Raw genomic sequence first — 26,813 nt, 5'->3', positions numbered from 1 at the left:
GAGGTGTGGAGGGAAGTGTTTCACGTGCCAGAGAGAAGAGAGCTACCCTCGTCTGTCAGAGTAGAGCGGGAGAGAGAGACCCCTCACTGAATGAACAGACTGGCCCCTCTGTAAGAAAAGAAAGAATGATAAAAGAGAGGGAGGAAAAGACTAACAGACAAATGGTGGTCTGTTACATGTGTTTCTCAACTCTCAGTTCTCGTAGTGGGACAAAACAGGAGCAGTGAAACACTAAACTGCTAGTGGAAAATCTAGCCCAGCTTTCTGTCTCTCTCTCTGGTCTACTTTGTGTTTCTCCATGCTGTCTCGAGTCTGCAGTTCTCTGATTAATGTTGCTCTTTCACTCTGGTGTGTGGTTCTGGGGAGCTCTGTGTGGTTCAAGACTGCGCTCTACTTGCAGGGCCGGCTGTATAAATGTTACATTTATTTATAATCTGGAGTGTGGAGTCACAACACAGTGCAGTGAGGACTGACAAGAGGAGAGGGCAGTAGTTAACTATTTTAGCAGTCTTGTCCCCACATTTTTATCAAGCCTGCATGATTACAGCGTCTTCTGCCTAGCGTCTACAACTAGAGGCTGTTACGTTACAGCCTTATTCTAAAATGTATAAAATATTTTAGTTTTATCAATCTACACACAATACCCCATAATGACAAAGCAAAAACAGTTGTTTTTTTTGCAAATATAAGTAAAAAAAAAACGGAAATATCACATTTACATAGAAATTTAGACCCTTTACTCAGTACTTTGTTGAAGCACCTTTTCCACCGATTACAGCCTCAAAACGTATTTCGTATGCCGCTACAAGCTTGGCACACCTGTATTTGGGGAGTTTCTCCCATTCTTCTCTGCAGATTCTCTCAAGCTCTGTCAGGTTGGATGGATCGTGTCGCTGCTCAGCTATTTTCAGGATTCTCCAGAGGTGTTGGATTCGGTTCAAATCTAGGCTCTGGCTGGGCCACTCAAGGACATTCAGAAACCGGCGTTGTGTTGGCTGTGGGCTTAGGGTCATTGTACTGTTGGAAGTTGAACCTTCACCCCAGTCTGAGGTCCTGAGCGCTTTGGAGCAGGTTTTCATCAAGGATCTCTCTGTACTTTTCTCCGTTCATCTTTCCCTCGATCCTGACTAGTCTCCCAGTACCTGCCGCTGAAAAACATCCCGACAGCATGATACTGCAACCACCATGCTTCACCGTAAGGATGATGCAAGGTTTCCTCCAGATGTGACGCTTGGCATTCAGGCCAAAGATAATCTTGTTTCTCATGGTCTGAGAGTCCTTTAGGTGCCTTTTGGCAAACTCCAAGCGGGACCCCCAAGCGGGCTGAGGAGTGGCTTCCGTCCAATCAATTGAATTTACCACAGATAGACTCCAATCAAGTTGTAGAAACATCTCAAGGGTGATCAATGGAAACAGGATGCACCTGAGGTCAATTTCGAGTCTCAAAGCAAAGGGTCTGAATACTTATTTAAATAAGGTATTTCTGTTTTATATTTTTTATATATTGCAAAAAATTCAAAAACCTGTTTTCGCTTTGTAATTATGGGGTATTGTGTGTAGATTGAGGAGGAACATTATACATTTTATCCATTTTAGAAAAAGGCTGTAACGTAACAAAATGTGGATAAAGTCATGGGGTCTGAATACTTTCTAAATGCACTGTATACCATCTGAGGACTTTTCAAGCATTTATACCGTATCATGTGGCATGGATTTTAGCGGCCCTAGTCTAGTTGTCGTGGTGATATGTTCTGTCCATTTTGGTAGGTGTTGTTGTGATACTGTATATTCTCAGACTCTGTCTCTCAGCTGGCGCTGGCCAGGGCCGGGTCGTTGGTCGGTCATTGTTGTTATATTAATAGTTTGGGCTGGGCCAGCGAAGGAAGTCGCCTTGGAGCGGCTGGCCAGCTGGAGGAGAGGGATTAACCGGACTACCAAGCGGGAAATATGGAATAACAGAACAGCGTTCCCGAGCTGACAGGAATCAGTGGAGGGAATGGGACTGTAGAGTAACACCTGCTATAGATCTGGTGTTACTCCTAGTGAGGTGGAACTGAAGGCTACAGAACACAGAACCTGGGGAGATATGATCAGATACATTATATCCTCCGGAGAAACACTCAGCCTGCTGCAGCCTGTAAGTAGGACCAACAGAGAATTACACTAGAGTCATCTTGCTTTATTAACTGCTGTTTATCCAGATATCACTCTACTTGAAGTGCATTTATGGGATATCAGTAAATACATTTTTTGCAGTTTGACCAAAAATATATAAAAACTGCTAACTGCAGTCACAGATGGCTTACTAGTCTCAACAACCTGTCTGTCCTTGCTACGGTGCCATAGCTGATTTAGAGAGAATCGTCCAGCTGCAGATTATGCGGGCCCATGCGGCGTGGTCTGCAAAACTCAAAGCACATGCGCGAGAGTCTCAGATGGTATTTTGGCATCTCAAATTGTATGTGCGTGTGCAACCTATAGATGTTTTTGGTCCTGTGTATCGCATGAGTCCTTAGCTTTGTTCCAGGGCATCAGTGTGCTACATATATACCATTCAGCGCACTAGCTTTTGTCCATGGCGTTATGTTAACCACTGTTGCATGTCCAACAAGCTAGTACACACTAGCTAGGCTAGCTAGCTATTACACACTAGCTAGTTAGTACGCACACACACACTAGCTAGTACACGCTAGCTAGCTAGCTAGTACACACTAGCTGGAACACGCTAGCTAGCTAGTACACACCAGCTAGTACCTAGCTTCTAATTCTAAATGTAATTTTACCACCCCTGCTGTTGGTGGCGGTAACGCTCCATCTTCTCTGGCACAATTCGACATCCTGTCTCATCTCATATGTCTCACAGTGTCTGTGGCATGAGAAGGTATCTGCTGGATCCAGACCCTATTGGATTTAGAGGCACCAGCGGATGCTTAACCAGAGGATGCTTAACCAGGGGATGCTTAACCAGGGGATGCTTAACCAGGGGATGCTTAACCAGGGGATGCTTAACAAACATTTTGCTAAACCACAAGCATTTCGCTACACCTGCAATAACATCTGCTAAATATGTTTATGCGGCCAATAAAGTTTGATTTGAACTCTTAAGTGGTCTGACAGCACCACGATTGACTTGTCTGATACTCTGCTTCAGTGTTTGTCTAAGGAGAGGAGTGATAGCCACATAGCTATCCTATCTTTTCCTTCTTTCATTCCACTTTCCCTTTATCCCCCTCTTCTCTCCCTCCCTCTGATTAATTTCAATGTGTTCCTAAGCAATCTGGGGCTTGAATTTGTCTGCCAACCCATGTTTTATGGTCTGTCTAACCTCCATATCATGACCATTTACCATTACTGGCCAAGATTATCAACACCATGTAATGGATTACACATCAGATGTTTTGCTGTACCGAAACATAAATCTTACTGTATTTAACGTAGTGAATAAAGTGGCCTTTTTTACTTCCTCCTTTACCCAGACTTCATTGCAGCGTCTGTGACTTGACATGCATGCGTAGAGACATGTCAGGTGTACTGCAGCCAGCTGCACCATTGTGAAACAGTCTCTCTTGTAACAGACTCTGTCTCCACACTTTACAATGCTTTGTCTTGAAAGTACTGGTTCATGAGGACATTGTGTGATGCATGATAAATTATAGATGACATTTATATCTGAATATGGAGAGAGTTTATCCACGAGTCAAACATGTTAACTTTTACCTAGAGCAGGGGCATTCCAATCTTACCCTACGAGGTCCAGAGTACTTCTAGTTTTCTGTTCTACTTAATAATGAATAGAGTTTTGTAGACAGGCTTCCATTTGCCCCCCAACCCCCTCAACAAAAGGTGTAATTACTGCTGGTCGTAAACCACCGTGGAACAGAGAGGAGAGTGATATATGTATGGTTTCTTCTTCCATAGAGAAGAATGTGTGTGTGCTTGCGTGAGTGCGTGCATCTGCGTGTGTGTAAAAGGGTGCCTCATGCAATGTTTGTGTGTGTCTGGTTCTGTGTGTGTACATGTTTACACAAGGAGTTTGAGAGTCTGCGCTCTTCATTAAAAATAATCAATTAGCTATTTTCATACCCTTCTGCCCCATTAGGCAGCAGGGAGCTCTAATGAACTCTGCGTATCAACAGATTCATTTTCTCTCTGTTTTACCTAACTGTTTTAAGGCCATGAACTCCTGAGCTGTGTGAAGGGGTATGTGTCATGGTTACTGTGTCTGGTCATGTGTGTATTGGTCTGTTTGTATTGGTCCAGTGTACTGGTCTAGTAGTGTTCTTTCAGGGTGAACGTTAAGCTATTTATTGTGTTTAGGTGTTGTGGGGTGCTTCCACAGGCTCTCTAGCATTATCTTGGGGAGATAATGCAAGTCTTCAGGTCTCAGGCACGGTTAGTCATCACACAAGCATGCTAAGTGTTCTAGTTGTGTGTGTCTGTGTGTGTGAAGACGGTAAGGAATGCACCGGTGTTGTTGTGCCAGATGCATCAAGCTCTGTGTGACGTTTGTTTGGCTCTTTGACCTTGCCTCACTGTGGAACACACACACACACACACACACACACACACACACACACACACACACACACACACACACACACACACACACACACACACACACACACACACACACACACACACACACACACACACACACACACACACACACACCCTTAAACTCTTCTCCTGTGCCAGGGCCGGTCTGGGATTGTTCTACTCTCCTAGGTGGAAAAACAGGAAAAGCACATGGAGACACACACACACACATACATGTACCTATAGATGAATACACGTCAAACAATGTCAGACACACACACACAATTTTAGACGTACAAATTCACACAACTAGATTTAATAGACACTCTCGGTCCTTGTTTTACCTTAATAGGGCTTGTGTTAAACTGTAGTGGTGAATAGATTGAGCCAGGTCATGTTCCTGTGTAGAAGTCATAGGTCACTAGTCACAGGAAGGCTTCCTGAAACTGAGTGTTAAACTAACTGGGTGGATTTTCCTTTCATAGCTTGGCAAGCATGGCATTGCCTGCTCTTTGTAATAGTCTGACACCTATTCTTGTTTTGTGTGTATTTACTATGTTTCTCTGAATGGTGTGATGGGAACTGTGCTGTGAAACCTTTATCTCCAACAGGAAAAGAGCTGTTGACAAGGACTAACTGTCCTTGATGTCTAGCAGAACTAGTTGTGTTGACAGGACTAACTGTCCTTGATGTCTAGCAGAACTAGTTGTGTTGACAGGGCTAACTGTCCTTGATGTCTAGCAGAACTAGTTGTGTTGACAGGGCTAACTGTCCTTGATGTCTAGCAGAACTAGTTGTGTTGGCAGGGCTAACTGTCCTTGATGTCTAGCAGAACTAGTTGTGTTGACAGGACTAACTGTCCTTGATGTCTAGCAGAACTAGTTATGTTGACAGGGCTAACTGTCCTTGATGTCTAGCAGAACTAGTTGTGTTGACAGGACTAACTGTCCTTGATGTCTAGAAGATCTAGTTGTGTTGACAGGGCTAACTGTCCTTGATGTCTAGCAGAACTAGTTGTGTTGACAAGACTAACTGTCCTTGATGTATAGCAGAACTAGTTGTGTTGACAGGCCTAACTGTCCTTAAAGTCTAGCAGAACTAGTTGTGTTGACAGGGCTAACTGTCCTTGATGTCCAGCAGAACTAGTTGTGTTGACAGGGCTAACTGTCCTTGATGTATAGCAGAACTAGTTGTGTTGACAGGGTTAACTGTCCTTGATGTCTAGCAGATTTAGTTGTGTTGACAGGGCTAACTGTCCTTGATGTATAGCAGAACTAGTTGTGTTGACAGGACTAACTGTCCTTGATGTGTAGCAGAACTAGTTGTGTTGACAGGGCTAACTGTCCTTGATGTCGAGCAGAACTAGTTGTGTTGACAGGGCTAACTGTCCTTGATGTCTAGCAGAACAAGTTGTGTTGACAGGGCTAACTGTCCTTGATGTCTAGCAGAACTAGTTGTGTTGACAGGGCTAACTGTCCTTGATGTCGAGCAGAACTAGTTGTGTTGACAGGGCTAACTGTCCTTGATGTCTAGCATAACTAGTTGTGTTGACAGTGCTAACTGTCCTTGATGTATAGCAGAACTAGTTGTCTATATGTGGCCTTAGATAGTCTGTGAGCTGTAGAGGGAGGTTTTGGGGCAGAGACCAGGACCATGAAATAGGGGTAGTGTTTTTTAGGACCCTGATTGTGTGCGTGCGTGCGTGCGTGCGTGCGTGCGTGCGTGCGTGCGTGCGTGCGTGCTGGTGTGCGTGCGTGCTGGTGTGCTGGTGCGTGCGTGCGTGCGTGCTGGTCTGTGTGTGTGTGTGCTGGTGCGTGTGCGTGTGCATGTCTGTACATACGTGCGGCTATTCAGGGTAGGAGATGTAGAGCCGCACACAGATGGATAGTTGCTATTTTGGACTGGGCCGTCTAGACACACTGCAGTCGTGTGTGTATTCTTAGGAGTACACAGGAATACACACTTACACTACCAAGTACACTTAGTGATGGAACACACACACTGCCAAGTACAATCAGTAATGGAACACACACACTGCCAAGTACACTCAGTAATCAAACACACACACTGCCAAGAACACTCAGTAATGGAACACACACACTGCCAAGTACACTCAGTAATGGAGTACACACACTGTCAAGTACACTCAGTAATGGAACACACACTGGCCAGTAAACTCAGTAATGGAACACACACACTGCCAAGTACACTCAGTAATGGAACACACACTGGCCAGTACACTCATTAATGGAACACACACACTGCCAAGTACACTCAGTAATGGAACACACACTGCCAAGTACACTCAGTAATGGAACACACACTGGCCAGTAAACTCAGTAATGGAACACACACACTGCCAAGTACACTCAGTAATGGAACACACACTGCCAAGTACACTCAGTAATGGAGTACACACACTGCCAAGTACACTCAGTAATGGAACACACACTGCCAAGTACACTCAGTAATGGAACACACGCTGGCCAGTAAACTCAGTAATGGAGTACACACACTGCCAAGTACACTCAGTAAAGGAACACACACTGGCCAGTAAACTCAGTAAAGGAACACACACTGCCAAGTACACTCTGTAATGGAACACACACTGCCAAGTACACTCTGTAATGGAACACACACTGCCAAGTACACTCTGTAATGGAACACACACTGCCAAGTACACTCTGTAATGGAACACACACTGCCAAGTACACTCTGTAATGGAACACACACTGCCAAGTACACTCTGTAATGGAACACACACACTGCCAAGTACACTCAGTAATGGAACACACACACTGCCAAGTACACTCAGTAATGGAACACACACACTGCCAAGTACACTCAGTAATGGAACACACACTGGCCAGAAAACTCAGTAATGGAACACACACACTGCCAAGTACACTCTGTAATGGAACACACACTGCCAAGTACACTCAGTAATGGAACACACACTGCCAAGTACACTCAGTAATGGAACACACACACACTGCCAAGTACACTCAGTAATGGAACACACACTGGCCAGTAAACTCAGTAATGGAACACACACACTGCCAAGTACACTCAGTAATGGAACACACACTGGCCAGTAAACTCAGTAATGGAGTACACACACTGCCAAGTACACTCAGTAATGGAACACACACTGCCAAGTACACTCAGTAATGGAACACACACACTGCCAAGTACACTCAGTAATGGAACACACACTGCCAAGTACACTCAGTAATGGAACACACACTGCCAAGTACACTCAGTAATGGAACACACACTGCCAAGTACAATCAGTAATGGAACACACACTGCCAAGTACACTCATTAATGGAACACACACACTGCCAAGTACACTCAGTAATGGAACACACACACACTGCCAAGTACACTCCTCAAACTGGTCCAACGCCGCATCTCCCTCTCTCCACACGGCGTGTCCCTCTCACGGTCCGACGAGCTGGGTGGACCATAGCCAGATAGAGGTTTAATTGAAGGAGGAACCCCTGGCAGTTGGCAGCCCTCCCGTCGTACTCCTGTGGCAAGGAGAGACGGATCCCACTGGGTTCAGGCGGGAAAGGGGAGCTCAGGGGAGACCCCGGTTGTGCTGGTGGAGGTGCTGGAAGAACTCCCTGTCTCTCCCAGCGGTCCATTGTCTGGACAACGCGGTCCATGGCGGCGCCAAGATGGTAAAGTAAAACTGCATGCTCCTGGACACTCTCCTAAAACCTCAATGGCCGGGGTACCCTCTCCTGCTGACTCCATAGTATTAGTCGGAGATGCTGTAATGGGTGCGTGTCGGTGGCAGGGAAGTCAGGCGCAGGAAAACGAACTTGGTATAAACGGAGTCGTTTAATAAGTGCTCATACAACTCAAAAACCAAAATATACAAAAATAACACTAACTTAAGAGGATAAATACATTTATATTTTTGTCATACCCTGCGCATTTAATAGCAGTATAATTAAGAAGTTAATCATAATAGAAACAGTTTGACATTACAATGCACCAGAAACTGTATATAAATAGATGCAATTTCTAAGAGACGTTATGTAACTCCCAACCATTCCAATCCATGTTCACTTATCACAAGAAGCTCTTTCAAAACCCGTCGCACACCGACACATGACTTGCACAAACATACAATAAAACAATCTCAGACAAAACACGAGGGGAAACAGAGGGTTAAATACACAACATGTAATTGATGGGATTGGAACCAGGTGTGAAGGAAGACAAGACAAAACCAATGGAAAATGAAAAATGGATCAATGATGGCTAGAAGGTCGGTGACGTCGACCGCCGAACACTGCCCGAACAAGGAGAGGGACCGACTTCGGCGGAAGTCGTGACAACTCAGTAATGGAATACACACACTGGCCAGTGCAGTCAGTAATGTCTGAAATTACAGTGTATAAGAGAGGCCATTATTGACAATGCGAAATTGCAGTTAACTTCTTTGGGATAGGGGGAGGTATTTTGACGTCTGGAGGGCCCAAAGTAAACTGCCTGCTACTCAGCCCAGAAGCTAGGATATGCATATAATTGGTGGATGTGGATAGAAAACACTCTAAAGTTTCTAAAACTGTTAAAATAATGTCTGTGAGTATAACAGAACTGAAATGGCAGGCAAAACCCCGAGGACAAACCATCCCCACCCCCCAAAAATTAAGCCTACCACAATGGTTGGCACTTTTATAGGGTGAAATCGTGCCCGATTGCAGTTCCTAGGGCTTCCACTAGATGTCAACAGTCTTTAGAAAGAGTTTCAGGCTGGTTTTTGGAAAAATTAGTTTAGAAAAAATGTAGTTTTTCTAGGTGGCTCCCATTTTGGCTGTAGTGTTTCCAAGCGTGTGAATGAGAGCGCGTTCTTTGGTATTTTTTTCTGATAAAGACAATAACGATTCTCCGTCTTAAATTTGATTGTTTATTTGCGTATTAGGGTACCTATTGTTTGATTATAAACGTTGATTGAGTTGTTTGGATAAGTTTATTGGTAACTTTGGGATTCATTTTGTATGCATTTGGAGGAAGGAAACCGAGTGGATTATTGCCTGAAGCGGGCCAGCTAAACTGAGTTTTTATGGATAAAAAGAAGGACATTATCGAACAAAAGGACAATTTGTAATGTAACTGGCACCTTTTGGAGTGCCAACAGAAGAAGATCTTCAAAGGTAAGGCATATATTATATCGCTATTTCTGACTTCCGTGTTGCAACTCCCTGGTTGAGAATAATTTGTTATGCATTTGTGTGCTGGGCGCTGTCCTCAGATAATCGCATGGTTTGCTTTCGCCATAAATCCTTTTTGAAATCTAACATGGCGGCTGGATTAACAACAAGTTAAGCTTTATTTTGATGTATTGCACTTGTGATTTCATGAAAGTTTAATATTTAAACTTAAACCCAATACCCAAAACCCAAAAATGTAAACCCAATACCGATTATTGGGGGACCAAAAAAAGCAGATACCGATTAATAGGACGATTTTTTAAATGTATTTGTAATAATGACATTTACAACAATACTGAATGAACACTTATTTTAACTTAATATAATACATCAATAAAATCAATTTAGCCTCAAATAAATAATGAAACATGTTCAATTTGGTTTAAATATCGCAAAAACAAAGTGTTGGAGAAGAAAGTAAAAGTACAATATGTGCCATGTAAGGAGCTAATGTTTAAGTTCCTTGCTCAGAACATGAGAACATATGAAAGCTGATGGTTCCTTTTAACATGAGTCTTCAATATTCCCAGGTAAGAAGTTTTATGTTGTAGTTATTATAGGAATTATAGGACTATTTCTCTCTATACGATTTGTATTTCATATACCTTTGACTAGTGGATGTTCTTATAGGAGCTTTAGTATTGCCAGTGTAACAGTATAGCTTCCATCCCTCTCCTCGCCGCTACCTGGGCTCGAACCAGGAACACATCGACAACAGCCACCCTCGAAGCAGAGTTAGCCATGCAGAGCAAGGGGAACAACTACTCCAAGTCTCCGAGCGAGTGACGTTTGAAACGCTATTAGCGCGCACCGCCATTTCACATCGGTTACACCAGCCTAATCTCGGGAGTTGATAGGCTTGAAGTCATAAACAGTGCAATGCTTTAAGCATTGCGAAGAGCTCCTGGCAAAACGCACGAAAGTGCTGTTTGAATGAATGCTTACGAGCCTGCTGCTGCTTACCATCGCTCAGCCAGACTGCTCTATCAAATTATAGACTTAATTATAACATATTAACATAACACAGAAATACGAGCCTTAGGTCATTAATATGGTCAAATCCGGAAACTATCATTTCGAAAACAAAACGTTTATTCTATCAGTGATATACGGAACCGTTCCGTATTTTATCTTACGGATGGCATCCCTAAGTCTAAATATTGCTGTTACATTGCACAACCTTCAATGTTATGTCATAATTACGTAAAATTCTGGCAAATTGGTTCGCAATGAGCCAGGCGGCCCAAACTGTTGCATATACCCTGACTCTGCGTGCAATGAACGCAAGAGAAGTGACATAATTTCACCTGGTTAATATTGCCTGCTAACCTTTCTTTTAGCTAAATATGCAGGTTTAAAAATAAATACTTCTGTGTATTGATTTTAAGAAAGGCATTGATGTTTATGATTAGGTACACGTTGGAGCAACAACAGTCCTTTTTCGCGAATTCGCACCGCATCGATTATATGCAATGCAGGACACGCTAGATAAACTAATAATATCATCAACCATGTTTAGTTATAACTAGTGATTATGATTGATTGATTGTTTTTTATAAGATAAGTTTAATGCTAGCTAGCAACTTACCTTGGCTTCTTACTGCATTTGCGTAACACGCAGGCTCCTCATGAGGCAGGTGGTTAGAGCTTTGGACTAGTTAACCGTAAGGTTGCAAGATTGAATCCCTGAGCTGACATGGTAAAAATCTGTCGTTCTGCCCCTGAACAAGGCAGTTAACCCACCGTTCCTAGGATGTCATTGAAAATAAGAATGTGTTCTTTAACTTACTTGCCTCGTTAAATAAAGTTGTAAAAAAAAAAAATAATAATAAATAATAATCAAACATTCTGATTAATCGGTCGATCTCTAGTTTCCATGGCGTTGTTTGGGCAGCTGTTTGGAATGTTCAGCTTCAATGGGCATTGGCTTAGATTCTACAAGTGTCTGGAACTCTGTTGGAGGGATGCGACACCATTCTTCTATGAGAAATTCCATAATTTGGTGTCTGCGTCCTGATGGTGGTAGAAAGCACTGTCTCAGGTGCAGCTCTAGAATCTCCCATAAGTGTTCAATTGGGTTGAGATCTGGTAACTGAGACGGCCATGGCATATGGTTTACATCATTTTCATGCCATCAAATCATTCAGTGACCACTCGAGCCCTGTGGATGGGGGCATTGTCATACTATGGGGGCATAGCCATGGTAGCCAAAATAATGGCCAAAAGAATGGCCTGCCCCACATTATTATACATGACCCTAAGCATGATGGGATGTTAATTAACTCAGGAACTCCACCTGTGTGGAAGCATCTGCTTTCAATATACTTTGTATTACTCATTTATTTAAGTGTTTCCATTATTTTCCTGTAGATGTGTCATAAATATGTCATGAGCCACTGTCTTTTTACTTCAGGAAACTACACTCACTATGCAGAACGTTTTCAAGGAAAGTTTTCACTGATGACATGGAGCACAACCATGAAGCTGTAGACATGTATAGGTCTATTGGAAAAAAGATATTCACTCCCACAACATTCTCTCTATGAGGTCAGCTATGCCACAGTTTCAGTATGCTCACATCGGAATCCAAAGAATAGGAAAATATTTGCTGTGGTATTCAATGTCCTTACAAACGGACTTGAGTAGGAATACAAATACAAACCACAACATGTTCTGTACTCATATTCATTTCTGTGCCTATAATGAGTATATGATACATTCTTTGCTGTAGTGGTTGACCTTATCTGAGGGTTTATTGAAGCCAGCCCTAGACTGGACTGTAGTGTATGTTGTGACTGAAACTAGGGTACATGGTATAGGGTGTAGTGACAGAGTAGGGGGAGACTGGACTAGAGCTGACAGGAGGATAGGCTAGGGAAGGGAGAAGGTCACAGGGGAGTGTTAACTGTGTATTGAGCATCACAATGGATGAAACTATGTAACTCACACACACAAATACAAACACACACACACACGTGCTGACACACACACATGGACCCCCCCCACACACACACACACTGGAAGTTTACTGATCTCCTAATGAGGACATTCTTCCCCTTGTTTGTCTGGTGTGCGTACGTCTGCTGTGTGTGTGTGTGTGTGTGTGTGTGTGTGTGTGTGTGTGTGTGTGTGTGTGTGTGTGTGTGTGTGTGTGTGTGTGTGTGTGTGTGTGTGTGTGTGTGTGTGTGTGTGTGTGTGTGTGTGTGTGTGTGTGTGTGTGTGTGTGTGTGTGTGTGTGTGTGTGTGTGTGTGTGTGTGTGTGTGTTGCTGTCTCTATCTCTCTCGCTCTGTCTCTGGTTGTAAAATATTCATCAGAGCGGAACTCTTTTAGTTTGCTTCAATAATTAATCTATTGGTTGGTTCTATTGAAAACTAGCTTCTAGGTCTCATATCCCACTAGCTGGAGGAACTACACCAGCCCCTCATCTCTCTCACACACACATCACAAACAAGCACAGAATTAATATTTATACCAGACTCAGTGCTGGTTGTTGCTTCGGTGTATTAGAGTAGCATCTTGTGGATCAGTGACGGTACTGGAAGTTACTGTTCAGAAGTTACTCTGCACTTTCATCCTAACTCATATTGTCAGTCACTTTATCTGATGTCAAAGGGGATTTCATCTCTGGTCGAACTACACTGAACAAAAATATAAATGCAACATGTAAAGTGTTGGTCCATGTTTCATGAGCTGAAAAAAAGATCCCCAAAATGTTCCATACGCAGAAAAAGTTTCTTCCTCTCACATTTTATGCACAAATGTGTTTACATCCCTGTTAGTCAGCATTTCCCCTTTTCCAAGCTAATCCATCCACCTGACAGGTGCACCTTGTGTACCTGATGAGCATCAATCTCATCACGTACACTTTCACCACCCTGTGAAGTTCATCATTTCATCTGTAGCCTAATCAACTGCATGCTTTCCTGAGTCGTAGAGGGAGGACCACACCACAGATCATCGTGTGACTCCAAGTTTACTTCGATATGATGGTTATTACAGTATAGCAACATTTGTGCATAAAGCGGTTTCCACCACCATTTCTTGCATAATGCATTTTACAGACACAAAAAGATCCCACCTTGTCTAGCGTATATTGTTATGTCGACATATGTAAACCTTACCGACAAAAATGTACTGTTTCCATCAGGCCTGTCATGACATTGTTTATGTACTTTACCTACATAAAAAGGTTGGATGAAAGCCTGATTACTGTCAGGGTTAGGAAACTCAATAAATAAGGCTACCTAAACCATTTCAACCGGAACAACCTTTTCAGTAATAGGTGCAATGCATATAACTACCTGACTGGATTAGTTTAGAAAAATGTATGTTATTTATATTTGTGTAGCATAAGGTTAATCAATCTATGTACTTGCAAAAACACAGTTATTAAAAATAATATTTTTTAACCTGCAGTAGAGCATGCTGGGTAATATGATAATTATTGGTGTGGTTTTGATGGGACTGTTTTACTTTTCACAGTATAACATTGGGAGTTATTTTACACCACTGAGTGTTAATTTCATTCTTACAGAGTGAATTTAACTCCTAAATCAACACTACAAATGTTGTGTATTTGCTCTGTCTGTCTGTTTGTCTCTCTCTAACACACACACGCACGCACGCACGCACACACACACACACACATACACAGACACACACACACACACACACACACACACACACACACACACACACACACACACACACACACACACACACACACACACACACACACACACACACACACACAGAGTTATGCATACTTTTTAGATTAGCATGAGGTTTGTTTCCTTTTCTCAAATTCGAGCAGAGCATGGTGAGAAAAAGACAGGAAAATGAGAGAGCGATAGAGTCTAGTGTGGGAAGGCCTATTCTGAAATACCCTGGTTGGTGAGTATAGTGTTCACTGATTGGGGCGTTCGTTCATTGGTGGCTTTGAATCTCTCTCTGTACAATCAGCAGCGCCCGCCTGATTTTTCCACAGAAAATAGCCTTTAAAAAGAGAACATGTTATAAAACAGCCTTTAAAAAGAGAGCATATTAAAAGCAGAGAAACTCACTGCCTGCAGCATAATTAAATGATCTACTCAAACAGAAACTACAGTAATAACATGTTTCATACCTTTAAACTTCTAGTATAGGCCTTCTCCTTTCTCTCTCCTTAAACAGTCCTCTGAAAGCTAACAGGTCGTTATGGGTAACACCCAGCAGGTCCCAGACCAGACCCAGCACATGAACACAACTCAACCGCAATGCAATGACAGCACTGTAGCAAGTACAGTTGGTACTGAAAATTTGAGTACAATTTGAATGGCAGCAAGCGTTGAAGTTTTGTAGTCCATGCCCGGCTCTGAAACAATCACGAGCACACCTTCATTCCCACTATCACTCTCTTTTTACATCCTTCTACCATGTCTGGTTGTTTGACCAGGGATTTAGCTTGGCGCTACACAGTAGATTAAATGACAACAGGATTACTCAGATGAGAAGACCAGAGAGGAGATACAGACCCAGATATTGGCTATTGGATGTGTGTGCATGCGTGTGTGCCTCCGTGTGTGTGTGTGTGTGTGTGTGTGTGTGTGTGTGTGTGTGTGTGTGTGTGTGTGTGTGTGTGTGTGTGTGTGTGTGTGTGTGTGTGTGTGTGTGTGTGTGTGTGTGTGTGTGTGTGTGTGTGTGTGTGTGTGTGTGTGCGTGCGTGTGTGCCTCCATGTGTGTGTGTGTGTGTGTGTGTGTGCGTGCGTGCATGTCTCTGTCTGTCTGTCTGTCTGTCTGTCTGCCTGCCTGCCTGCCTGCCTGCGAGTGTCTGTGTGTGCATGTGAGTGTCTGTGTGTGTGTGTGCCTCTGTGCTCGCATGTGTGTGTTTGCAGTGTATTGGATGTGTGTGTAGGGAGTTATGTCTGTGATCTGCTCAGGATTGATTGGAACAGATTTTCCTGTGTAAGCATTTGTAGGGATGTAAACAGCTCAGAGGTACTTTATGTGAGACATTTATGTTTTAATCCTCCTCTCTGTTGTCCCTTTGATGTATCTGGACTTAGCTGGACTCAGCTGGACTAGACTATCAGTATCTATGCTGACAACACACCTGGGTCTATCTAACACATTGGTTCTCAACTTGTTTTGCCTCGGGGCCCAAATTGAACCAGGTTGTGTCAGTTGCGACCTAATTTTCTTATCATGAAAAATAATCCCCAAAATACAATATGGATTTTTTTTAATGCTGTATTGATGGTAAATGTATCAATTATATGACAAGGGAACAACATTCCCACCTCTTTAATTGTCAGTAATTACATTTTTTTGATCAAACAAGTTAATAAACTCTGGCTTGCGGCCGCAACATCAACCCAAATAGCCCTGCTAATAATGGAGCTCTATATTGAAAATACTGAACATACCGTGATTGAAGAAAAATTGTTCAGAGATTAAATTATGTAAAAATCTAAGTTTATTATCATTTCTATGCACTTTCTACCTGGATTAAGTCGTTTCAGTTCAGACCGGAGTATTTAGTTGTATTTTTTACTCAGACACCCGCAACCCATTCATAACCTCCAGGTCGCAACCCGCCAGTTGAGAATCGCTGATAACATATATATATATATACACAGCATCTGTAGTTTGGTGCGATGGACAGGGTTCACCAACTGTGCCCTCTTGCCTTGAATGTCTCTCTTTCTCTCTCTCTCTCTCGCTATGTTTTCTTTCAATCTACCTTGCTCTTCCTACACCAGTCTGTCCCTCTCCTCTTTATGCCTCATTCTCCCTCCTTCTGTGTTTCTCTCACCTATAGCACACCATTAGAATAAAACATCTTCCCAGTTGCTCTTACTGGCAAAAAGTTCCAACAGGGTGTTTGAGAAACAAGACTTGGGGGCCTATTGTGAACTGTCAGCAGAATCCTGGAGTTGCCCTATGGTACCGAGACCATGTGTTAGCCCTGTGGTACCGAGACCATGTGTTAGCCCTGTGGTACCTAGACCCTGTGTTAGCCCTGTGGTACCTAGACCCTGTGTTAGCCCTGTGGTACCGAGACCATGTGTTAGCCCTGTGGTACCTAGACCCTGTGTTAGCCCTGTGGTACCTAGACCCTGTGTTAGCCCTGTGGTACCTAGACCCTGTGGTCTCCTGTGGTACCTAGACCCCGTGGTCTCCTGTGGTACCTAGACCCTGTGTTAGCCCTGTGGTACCGAGACCATGTGTTAGCCCTGTGGTACCTAGACCCTGTGTTAGCCCTGTGGTACCTAGACCCTGTGTTAGCCCTGTGGTACCTAGACCCTGTGGTCTCCTGTGGTACCTAGACCCTGTGTTAGCCCTGTGGAACCTAGACCCTTTGTTAGCCTTGTTGTCCCTAGACCCAGTGTTAGCCCTGTGGTACCTAGACCCTGTGTTAGCCCTGTCGTACCTAGACCCTGTGTTAGCCCTGTGGTACCTAGACCCTGTGGTCGGACTGTGGTACCTAGAACCTTTGTTAGCCCTGTGGTACCTAGATCCTGTGTTAGCCCTGTGGCACCTAGACCCTGTGTTAGCCCTGTGGTATCTGTAGGTCCCAGTGTTAGCCCTGTGATATCTGTAGGTCCCAGTGTTAGCCCTGTGGTATCTGTAGGTCCCAGTGTTAGCCCTGTGGTATCTGTAGGTCCCAGTGTTAGCCCTGTGGTATCTGTAGGTCCCAGTGTTAGCCCTGTGGTAGCTGTTGGACCCGGTGTTAGCCCTGTGGTAGCTGTTGGACCCGGTTTTAGCCCTGTGGTATCTGTAGGTCCCAGTGTTAGCCCTGTGGTAGCTGTTGGACCCGGTGTTAGCCCTGTGGTAGCTGTTGGACCCGGTGTTAGCCCTGTGGTATCTGTAGGTCCCAGTGTTAGCCCTGTGGTAGCTGTTGGATCCGGTGTTAGCCTTGTGGTAGCTGTTGGACTCAGTGTTAGCCATGTGGTAGCTGTTGGACCCGGTGTTAGCCTGGTGGTAGCTGTTGGACCCAGTGTTAGCCCTGTGGTAGCTGTTGGACCCGGTGTTAGCCCTGTGGTAGCTGTTGGACTCAGTGTTAGCCCTGTGGTAGCTGTTGGACCCGGTGTTAGCCCTGTGGTATCTGTAGGTCCCAGCGTTAACCCTGTGGTAGCTGTTGGACCCGGTGTTAGTCCTGTGGTATCTGTTGGACACGGTGTTAGCCCTGTGGTAGCTGTTGGACCCAGTGTTAGCCCTGTGGTATCTGTAGGTCCCAGTGTTAGCCCTGTGGTAGCTGTTGGACCCGGTGTTAGCCCTGTGGTATCTGTTGGACCCGGTGTTAGCCCTGTGGTAGCTGTTGGACCCAGTGTTAGCCCTGTGGTAGCTGTTGGACCCGGTGTTAGCCCTGTGGTAGCTGTTGGACCCAGTGTTAGCCCTGTGGTAGCTGTTGGACCCGGTGTTAGCCCTGTGGTATCTGTTGGCCCCGGTGTTAGCCCTGTGGTAGCTGTTGGACCCGGTGTTAGCCCTGTGGTAGCTGTTGGACCCGGTGTTAGCCCTGTGGTATCTGTAGGTCCCAGTGTTAGCCCTGTGGTAGCTGAACCTTGTTCTAGCTGCACAACCTTTTGTGTTTGTAATTTGTTTCCATTTGGGTCTTTGAATCAGAGTTGCCCACCAGACCAGAGCAGTGTGGGGTAGAGATAAGACAGGATCCCACACCCACAGGGAAGATCACTGGCTGGGTGGACAGCTCAAAATCACTCAGTCAGTCAGACTGCCAACCATGTGTGTGTTCTCTATGTCTATGCACACAGAAAAGCAAACACATAGGCACATACACATTTGTTCTTGGCTATTGATGTGATGCAGTATTGGAATAACTCTTGGTGGGAGGGTTGTGGTAGTGTCATGCATATATAGTATGTCATGGACAGGCAAATGGATTTCATTCCCAGCTTTGGTTGTTTTAAAAACATGTGAATACCAAACACGCTCCACTGAAAGTGGTAAAGACAGAAAAGGAAAGAGAGAAAAACAGGAGAAGAAAGAGTAATTTTCTATTGTGGTATGTGCCTTCTAACCCAATCTGTAGAAGTCTTAGTTAGTGTGAATTCATCTTAATTCTTAATGCCCTGACTGCACTGTCTGCACATTTAGCAGAAAGATTGTTAGTGACTTTGAGATCTTCAGTGAAGTCCCCCACCATCGCTATCTACGGTCTAGGCCCAATCACTTTAATACTGAGCATGATGACTTTCTCAAACACACACACGCACGTACACACACACACATGGAGAGACACACACACGCAATCACCCAATTGGAAGTCTGTTAATAACTGACCGAGCCAATCACAAAGTGGTTCAGTCAGATGAGTATCAGTGAGTCATTGAACACTACAGTTAACTGGAGAGAATGAACACTGACCATTAACCGTCATTTGTAGGTATAACCAATTAGCTAAGTACACTGACTGTTGACGCCGTGTAACAGAGTATAACCATTAACTGCCAGGTCAGAGGTTTAGTTACAGATGGATCTGACCCTACGGCCTGAAGTTAGGTCACTGGACCTAATTATGAAACACAAGACATGGCACAAAAACTCTAAAGAACTACAGTTTTCCTCTCTTTCGCTCTCTAGGGAATATACATTTCTGTCTCAGAATGATCAGTTGACACTGAGCAGGGTGAGTGAGATCTATGAAGAAATGTCTACATTAAATATAAATCCTGCGTGTTTCATCATGATATTCAGACACCACCATCAGGTCAATCATTAAAAACCTGCTTTCACTTTGTCATTGTGAGGTATTGTGTGTAGATCGATGAGGTGGTATATTTTTTAATCCATTTTAGAATAAGGCTCTAACATAACAAAATGTGGAAACAGGGAAGGGGTCTGAATACTTTCCGAATGCACTGTATACTGGACATATACTGGACATATCCACTGAGAGAACGTGAGAAGGCAGTACAGATGACAATACATTTTATGGGGCAGGATGGTCAGAAAAACTCAAGTTGAGTGTTTGTGAGTGTGCATGTGTGCATGTGTGTGTGCGTGTGTGTTTATGATTTTGTTTGTGAGTTCATTGCAGTCATTATGCAAGTGTGTGTACGTGCGTGTGTACATGTGTGTGTGTACACGTGTGTGTGTGTGTGTTTCTCTAATTGTCTATTAAGGGCAGGCAGTGGACCTTTGGTGCCAAAAGTTTTTTGTGTGTTAACCTCTCGAGTGGTTTGGTTTCAATCAGGCAGCCTTCATTAGTGCAACCCAAAAGTCCCTTTCAATTCACCCCACACTCCTCCTCTCTTCACTCTCTCATCTCCTCCTCTCTCTTCCCCCTCAGCCTTTTTTCCTTTCCTCTGTTGTTGTTCTTTTCTTTTCTTTAATTACGGATGGAAAGGCATCTCTCTCTCTCCAACTCTCTCCTCTCCTCTTCTCTCTCCTCTCTCTCTATCTCTCCCTCCATCTCTCCTCTTCTCTCGCTCTCGCTCTCTCTTTCTCACTTTCTCTCTGACCAGCAGTGTCACACAAACTACTCTGTTCTCTGCAGTTGTCTAACTGCTGTAATGAGTTTAGTTTGTTGTCTGTGGTTGTAGACTGTTTGGCTTTCATAAGAGGAGGGAGGGAGGGAGGGAGGGAGGGAGGGAGGGAGGGGGAGTATACCAGAGCTTACCCATATCGGCTCCATTTCTTCAGACATTTCTGGCCAACCTGACCCAACACCTGTGTTGAATCCAACCCAATAACTCACTTTCTCTCTTCAGCCTGTTCATGTGCTTTCCTACAGTCAGAGAGGACTGGAGATGTATACCTCCCCCTCTGCTCTCAGGCTGCTCCCACTCTGCTCCCCGACTGCTCCAACTCTGCTCCAACTCTGCTCCCACTCTGCTCCCAGCCTGCTCCAACTCTACTCCCACTCTGCTCCCAGCCTGCTCCCACTCTGCCCCCACCCTGCTCCCACCCTGCTCCCACTCTGTTCCCAGCCTATTCCCAGCCTGTTCCAACTCTGCTCCCACTCTGCTCCCACTCTGCTCCCACCCTGCTCCCACCCTGCTCCCACCCTGCTCCCACTCTGCTCCCACCCTGCTCCCACCCTGCTCCCAGCCTATTCCCAGCCTGTTCCCACCCTGCTCCCACCCTGCTCCCACTCTGTTCCCACTCTGCTCCCACCCTGCTCCAAGCCTGCTCGAACTCTGCTCCCAGCCTGCTCCCACTCTGTTCCCACTCTGCTCCCACCCTGCTCCAAGCCTGCTCGAACTCTGCTCCCACCCTGCTCCCACTCTGCTCCCACCCTGCTCGCTACCTGTTCCCAGCCTGCTCCTACTCTGCTCCCACCTTGCTCCCACCCTGCTCCCACTCTGCCCCCACCCTGCTCCCACCCTGCTCCCACTCTGTTCCCAGCCTATTCCCAGCCTGTTCCAACTCTGCTCCCACTCTGCTCCCACTCTGCTCCCACCCTGCTCCCACTCTGCTCCCACCCTGCTCCCACCCTGCTCCCAGCCTATTCCCAGCCTGTTCCCACCCTGCTCCCAGCCTGCTCCCACTCTGTTCCCACTCTGCTCCCACCCTGCTCCAAGCCTGCTCGAACTCTGCTCCCAGCCTGCTCCCACTCTGTTCCCACTCTGCTCCCACCCTGCTCCAAGCCTGCTCGAACTCTGCTCCCACCCTGCTCCCACTCTGCTCCCACCCTGCTCGCTACCTGTTCCCAGCCTGCTCCTACTCTGCTCCCACCTTGCTCCCACCCTGCTCCCACTCTGTTCCCAGCCTATTCCCAGCCTGTTCCCACTCTGCTAACACCCTGCTCCCACTCTGTCCCCAGCCTATTCCCAGGCTGTTCCCACTCTGCTCCCACCCTGCTCCAAGCCTGCTCCAACTCTGCTCCCACCCTGCTCCCACCCTGCTCCCACCCTGCTCCCACCCTGCCCCACTCTGCTCCCAACCCTGCTCCCACCCTGCTCGCAGCCTGCTCCCAGCCTGCTCCTACTCTGCTCCCACCCTGCTCCCAGCCTGCTCCTACTCTGCTCCCACCCTGCTCCCACCCTGCTCCCACTCTGTTCCCAGCCTATTCCCAGCCTGTTCCCACTCTGCTCCCACCCTGCTCCCACCCTGCTCCCACTCTGTCCCCAGCCTATTCCCAGCCTGTTCCCACTCTGCTCCCACCCTGCTCCCACCCTGCTCCCACTCTTCTCCCACCCTGCTCCCATCCTGCTCCCACCCTGCTCCCACTCTGCTCCCACCCTGCTCCCACTCTGTCCCCAGCCTATGCCCAGCCTGTTCCCACTCTGCTCCGACCCTGCTCCCATCCTGCTCCCACCCTGCTCCCACCCTGTTCCCACTCTGCTCCCACTCTGCTCCCACCCTGTTCCCACTCTGCTCCCACTCTGCTCACAGCCTGCTCCCAGCAGCACACAGAACACTAACACTGTTATGATGGAGGTGAAAAGGCCACTGTCATACCACACACAGCCCACTGGGCACAGATGTCAATTCAACGTCCATTCCACGTTGTTCCAATGTAATTGCATTTAAATGAAGTTGAAACAATATTGATTCAACCAGTGTGCGCCCAGTGGGAGAGACAGTGCACACACACACACACACACACACACACACACACACACACACACACACACACACACACACACACACACACACACACACACACACACACACACATGCGCACACACACACACACACACACACAGTGTGTTCTTTGCGTCACAGGAGAGTTGTTCTCTGCATGCCTCCCAGTAAAGTCACCTAGTGGAAAAGAAAGGGAATACATGTTTTAGTGTAAGTCTGGTTTTAGTAAGATACTGTATATGGGGATCTTTGCATGTATACGATGACACTCATAACTGCACTCACTCACATACACAACAAAGTGCAAACAACCATGATAATTACAAAATATATTTGGTGTTCTCCAACTCTGTTTGTGAATTGACTTCTTTGGGTTATGTAATGCAGTCATACGTATTTCTGTGTGGTCCAGTACAAGTTGGGGGATGTTTATTAAATCACAGAAACAGTTTTGATATAGAGGTCTGTGTGAGTCAGAGAGAGAGAGGGGCCTCTCTAGCTACCTAAACTGAACAAACCCCCTGGGACAAACCCCCCTTTGTGATGTAATGTGATTGGTGGATTTAAAAATTATTTAGAATTTGTGTGTGTGTGTGTGTGTGTGTGTGTGTGTGTGTGTGTGTGTGTGTGTGTGTGTGTGTGTGTGTGTGTGTGTGTGTGTGTGTGTGTGTGTGTGTGTAGGAACGCTACATTTGTATGTGTTCATCTACAAAACCTTTTTGGGTAAACTCCCTCTTTACCTCTGTAGTCTGGTCTCCTTCACCAGCAGTTACCATACCCAGTCTGCTAGGTGGGTGCTACTTAAAGTCCCCAGGACATTCACAGTATTAGCCAAGACTGCTTCTCGTCTTGGCCACAAGAGGCATGGAATAGTCTACAATCCATGCTGCATCTAGATTTGTTAGTGCAACCGAATTAATTAAACATTTTGATGGGAGACTCTGTTACAGAGGAGTGTAAATGCTTATTAAGGCTGGATGATGTTGTTGAATTGTTTTGTATTGTTGTATGTTTTAGTTCTGTAATGCATTGACTGCTGCTGCCTTCTTGGTCAGGTCTCCTTTGAAATACAGACTTTGGGTCTCAATGGGCTTTTCCTGGTTACATAAAGTTAAATAAAAACATTTATATTTATCATTCTCTCTCTCATCTCTCCCCCTCATCCCCCCTCTCCTCCTCTCCCCTCCTCTTCTCTACTCTAATGCTGCAATTCTACTTTATGTTCAGATGAGGGCAGTGTAGATACACTTTTCATCAACTTGTGTGATGCTGTCCATCCCATCATACACCACTACGCGTTGAGGTGCTGAAGACCTTCAATGGCTGAATCATTGTGCAGATATTCTTCTCCTTTGTCCTATGGCATTAGTTGTACCCTGGCTGCACCTGAGGCAGTTTGTTGGAGGTGTTTAGGCTACTTTTGAACTGTCTCTGTGTTTAACCAACAGACTACAGTGGGAGAAAGATTCCATACAGTGTATAGAATGTTCTTCAGTATGTGTGTCTGTTTTGATCAAATTTCTATCCCTTTCTGTGCTTTGTGAGTGTGTTTCTGCTAAACGCACGCACGCACACACACACACACACTGCTGGCTCCCATTCAGTGGTGGCACCTGATGGTAACCAGGTAAAACTCTGGAACCTAGTTGCAGCAGGGACCTTCAGGGTTGCCCTATTAACTAGGGCAAGTGAACTGAGCAGTCAGGCAAGTTGGCCTGCTCTAAAGTTCCCCCACGTGATTTGTTTTACTGAAAATAACAAAAATGTAAGGAGCCTGAAACCATTGTTTAAGTGAAAAACTGACCATTTATGGCAGCTAGGCAAGTTGAACCTGCTCTGGGGTTTTCCTAATAGACGGGATTTGTGTTTTATTTTACTGAAAACAACCAAACTGCAAAGATTTCCAGTATGGATGTTGCAAATGAAGTTGGTTTTTAACCTGCTACACTGGAAGTGTAACTTGTCTTTTAAGTGGGATAACAAGTTTATGAGCTTTTAAAACATTATAATTTCCCAGTGTTTCTTCAATAGAGAAATCTGGACACATTTTTTCTTCACACAAATAAATTGACTTAGGCTATAAATACATACAGTATTAAATAGAGCCATGACTACATGGAACTCTCTGCCACCCCAAGCAATAAAGCCAAATAAAGAAAGAAAGAAACACATAAAAGAGCACCTTATGGCACAACAGGGACTGTGAAGAGACACAGCTGTTTGTACATATTTTTTATTGCAATTTACACTATTATGTATTGTATTTTGTAGGCAGGTGGCCTTGCACGAGCCTTGGCTTGTGGGAGCTGGAAGGGCTCATAGGGCAGGAGCCATCTCCTGCTTCTGAAGCGAGAGGCGGAGACAGGAGATGATGTACATTATGTATTTACTTTTTGTTTTGATTTCTGATTGGACTCCAGGAAGGCAGCGGCTAAACGGGGATCTCAATAAAAACTAAATACAGAACCTTACCACTTTGTTTCCCCTGGCCAGATGAGACAGGGCGCATAGAGCTCTACAGTTGATCAGACTGATTCAGCAGGTCAGATCGCTAATGTTTAGGTGTAGGCTGCTACAACATTTCTCTAAAGAGTTTTTGCTTTCCTGTTGGGAGTTCTTTTCCAGTTTGGTCAAATAATACCAGAGGAAAGTGGAGAAGGTGCTCTGCTTTCTATAGACGTGTGCCATGCCTGACCCACGTGACCTGTGATTGCCGTGAATCTGATTGGTCAAGACACACACACACACACAACCTGCAGCACTCTGATGAGAAAGTGACAAATTATGATGCAAGGCAAGTTAGTCCCTCTTTTCATCTCTTTTGTGTCCCAACAATGTATTAAACCAATTAGAAAGTACTGGGGCAAATGCAGTCTGATGATGTAGCTGTGAGCCAGGCTCAGGATGTTGAGGAAGGGTGTATCATTAAGTAAGAATACAAGGTGAGGTTGCAACATGACGGCCCTGCTCTCACTTTTGTCTGAGCCAGAAGAGAACTGACATTATAGGCAGAAGATGGGGTCTCTCTTTCATTCTCTCCCTCCGTTTTCCCTTTCTCTTTCCCTCACCCTTTCCTCTTTTCCATTTCTCCTCTCCCCATCCATCGTTTCAAATCTCTTCCACCATGTGCATGTCCAGGTGTGTGAGCGTTTGATCGTGCAGTGCATGCGTGTGTCAATCCCTCAGCCCTCCATCACTGATCACAGTGTTTAGGGTCAGGGGTCGTCCCAACCACTCTAAATGAAAACACTATACAGACTGTAGAGCAGATACAGGCTCTGCTGTAGAGGACATTCCTCAGGGATAATGAACACTCCCAAAACGCTCCCACAACTCTTCCCAGGGCCCAGACAGGCAGAATTCTTTCCAGAGCTCCTGTTTCTCCTGGCCTCTCTTGCGGACAGCAGCGCTCTGCTCGCCTCCTAGTCATGGTTACAGACAGGCATCTGTCTAATCTCAGCATGGGGAATAACATGACCCTCTCTGCTCCATTGGGCTAAAGCTAGGAGGAGGGGTCACTGTTAGTAGGAATGAGTGTGTGCGTGTAAGGGGGGGACTCTGTAACATAAACTCTGATCAGGTGTTGATTTAAACAACCTGCAGCAGCTGTGGCCCCAGCCTACACACAGACATACAGTTAACTGGGTGGTCAGAGAGAGAAAGAGAGGGAGAAAGGGGAGAGAGAGAAATACCAAAGTGTCCCAACACAGCAGCAAGATTTGTGGCCTGTTGCCACAAGAAAAGGGCAACCAGTGAAGAATAAACACCATTGTAAATACAACCCATATTTATGATTATTTATTTCCTCTGTTGCACATCGTTACAGCACTGTATGTAGCCATAATATGACATTTGAAATGTCTCCATTCCATTAGAACTTTTGTGAGAGAGAGTGACAGAGAGAGAGAGTCTAGACAGAGGGAGAGGTGACACAAATAAAGATTAAGAGTGAGGAAGAGACAGATACATTTTGAGGGACAGAGACAGAGAGAGGTTGTGTGTGATTGTGTTGAGTGAGAAAGAGACAGAGACATTTTGAGGGACAGAGACAGTGAGAGGTTGTGTGTGATTGTGTTGAGTGAGAAAGAGACAGAGACATTTTGAGGGACAGAGACAGTGAGAGGTTGTGTGTGATTGTGTGCTGATCTGTTCTCTGAGAATGTTGACTATGAATAACATCAGAGGCATGAGCACAATAAAGTCGGCAGCTTTTGTTGTCATTCAAATCTAATCTCTTATCTGCAAGGAGAAGAAGAAGAATATAGTGTATATTAGCTCTGTCTATCACTCTCTCTTTCTCTCTGCATAACAATGTCCCACAACTTTACTAGACACATAACTTTCTCACAGGCTGCATGAGATTCAGTCCTTCTGTAACTCAACAGCTACTTTCTTATCTCTTGCTCTGATTGTTTTTGTCCTGATAGCCTACAATGGTCCCTTTCTCTCTGCTCTCTCCTTAGACAGGTATAATGGTGTCATTCCTTCAATAGGACTCAATTTGCTTCTTCAATCGC

At 45.1% G+C, this 26,813-nt stretch overlaps 1 protein-coding gene across 4 annotated transcripts in view; it reads left to right on the top strand.

Annotated features, from left to right (window-relative positions):
* Positions 1–26,813, top strand: part of LOC129818116 (disabled homolog 2-interacting protein-like) — a 405,090-nt gene that overhangs the window by 166,051 nt on the left and 212,226 nt on the right. The window lies entirely within an intron of this gene.

Source organism: Salvelinus fontinalis, chromosome 21 (assembly GCF_029448725.1).
Source record: "Salvelinus fontinalis isolate EN_2023a chromosome 21, ASM2944872v1, whole genome shotgun sequence".
In the NCBI taxonomy this organism is placed as follows: Eukaryota; Metazoa; Chordata; class Actinopteri; order Salmoniformes; family Salmonidae; genus Salvelinus; species Salvelinus fontinalis.
This window is presented reverse-complemented; position numbering and strand designations above follow the sequence as displayed.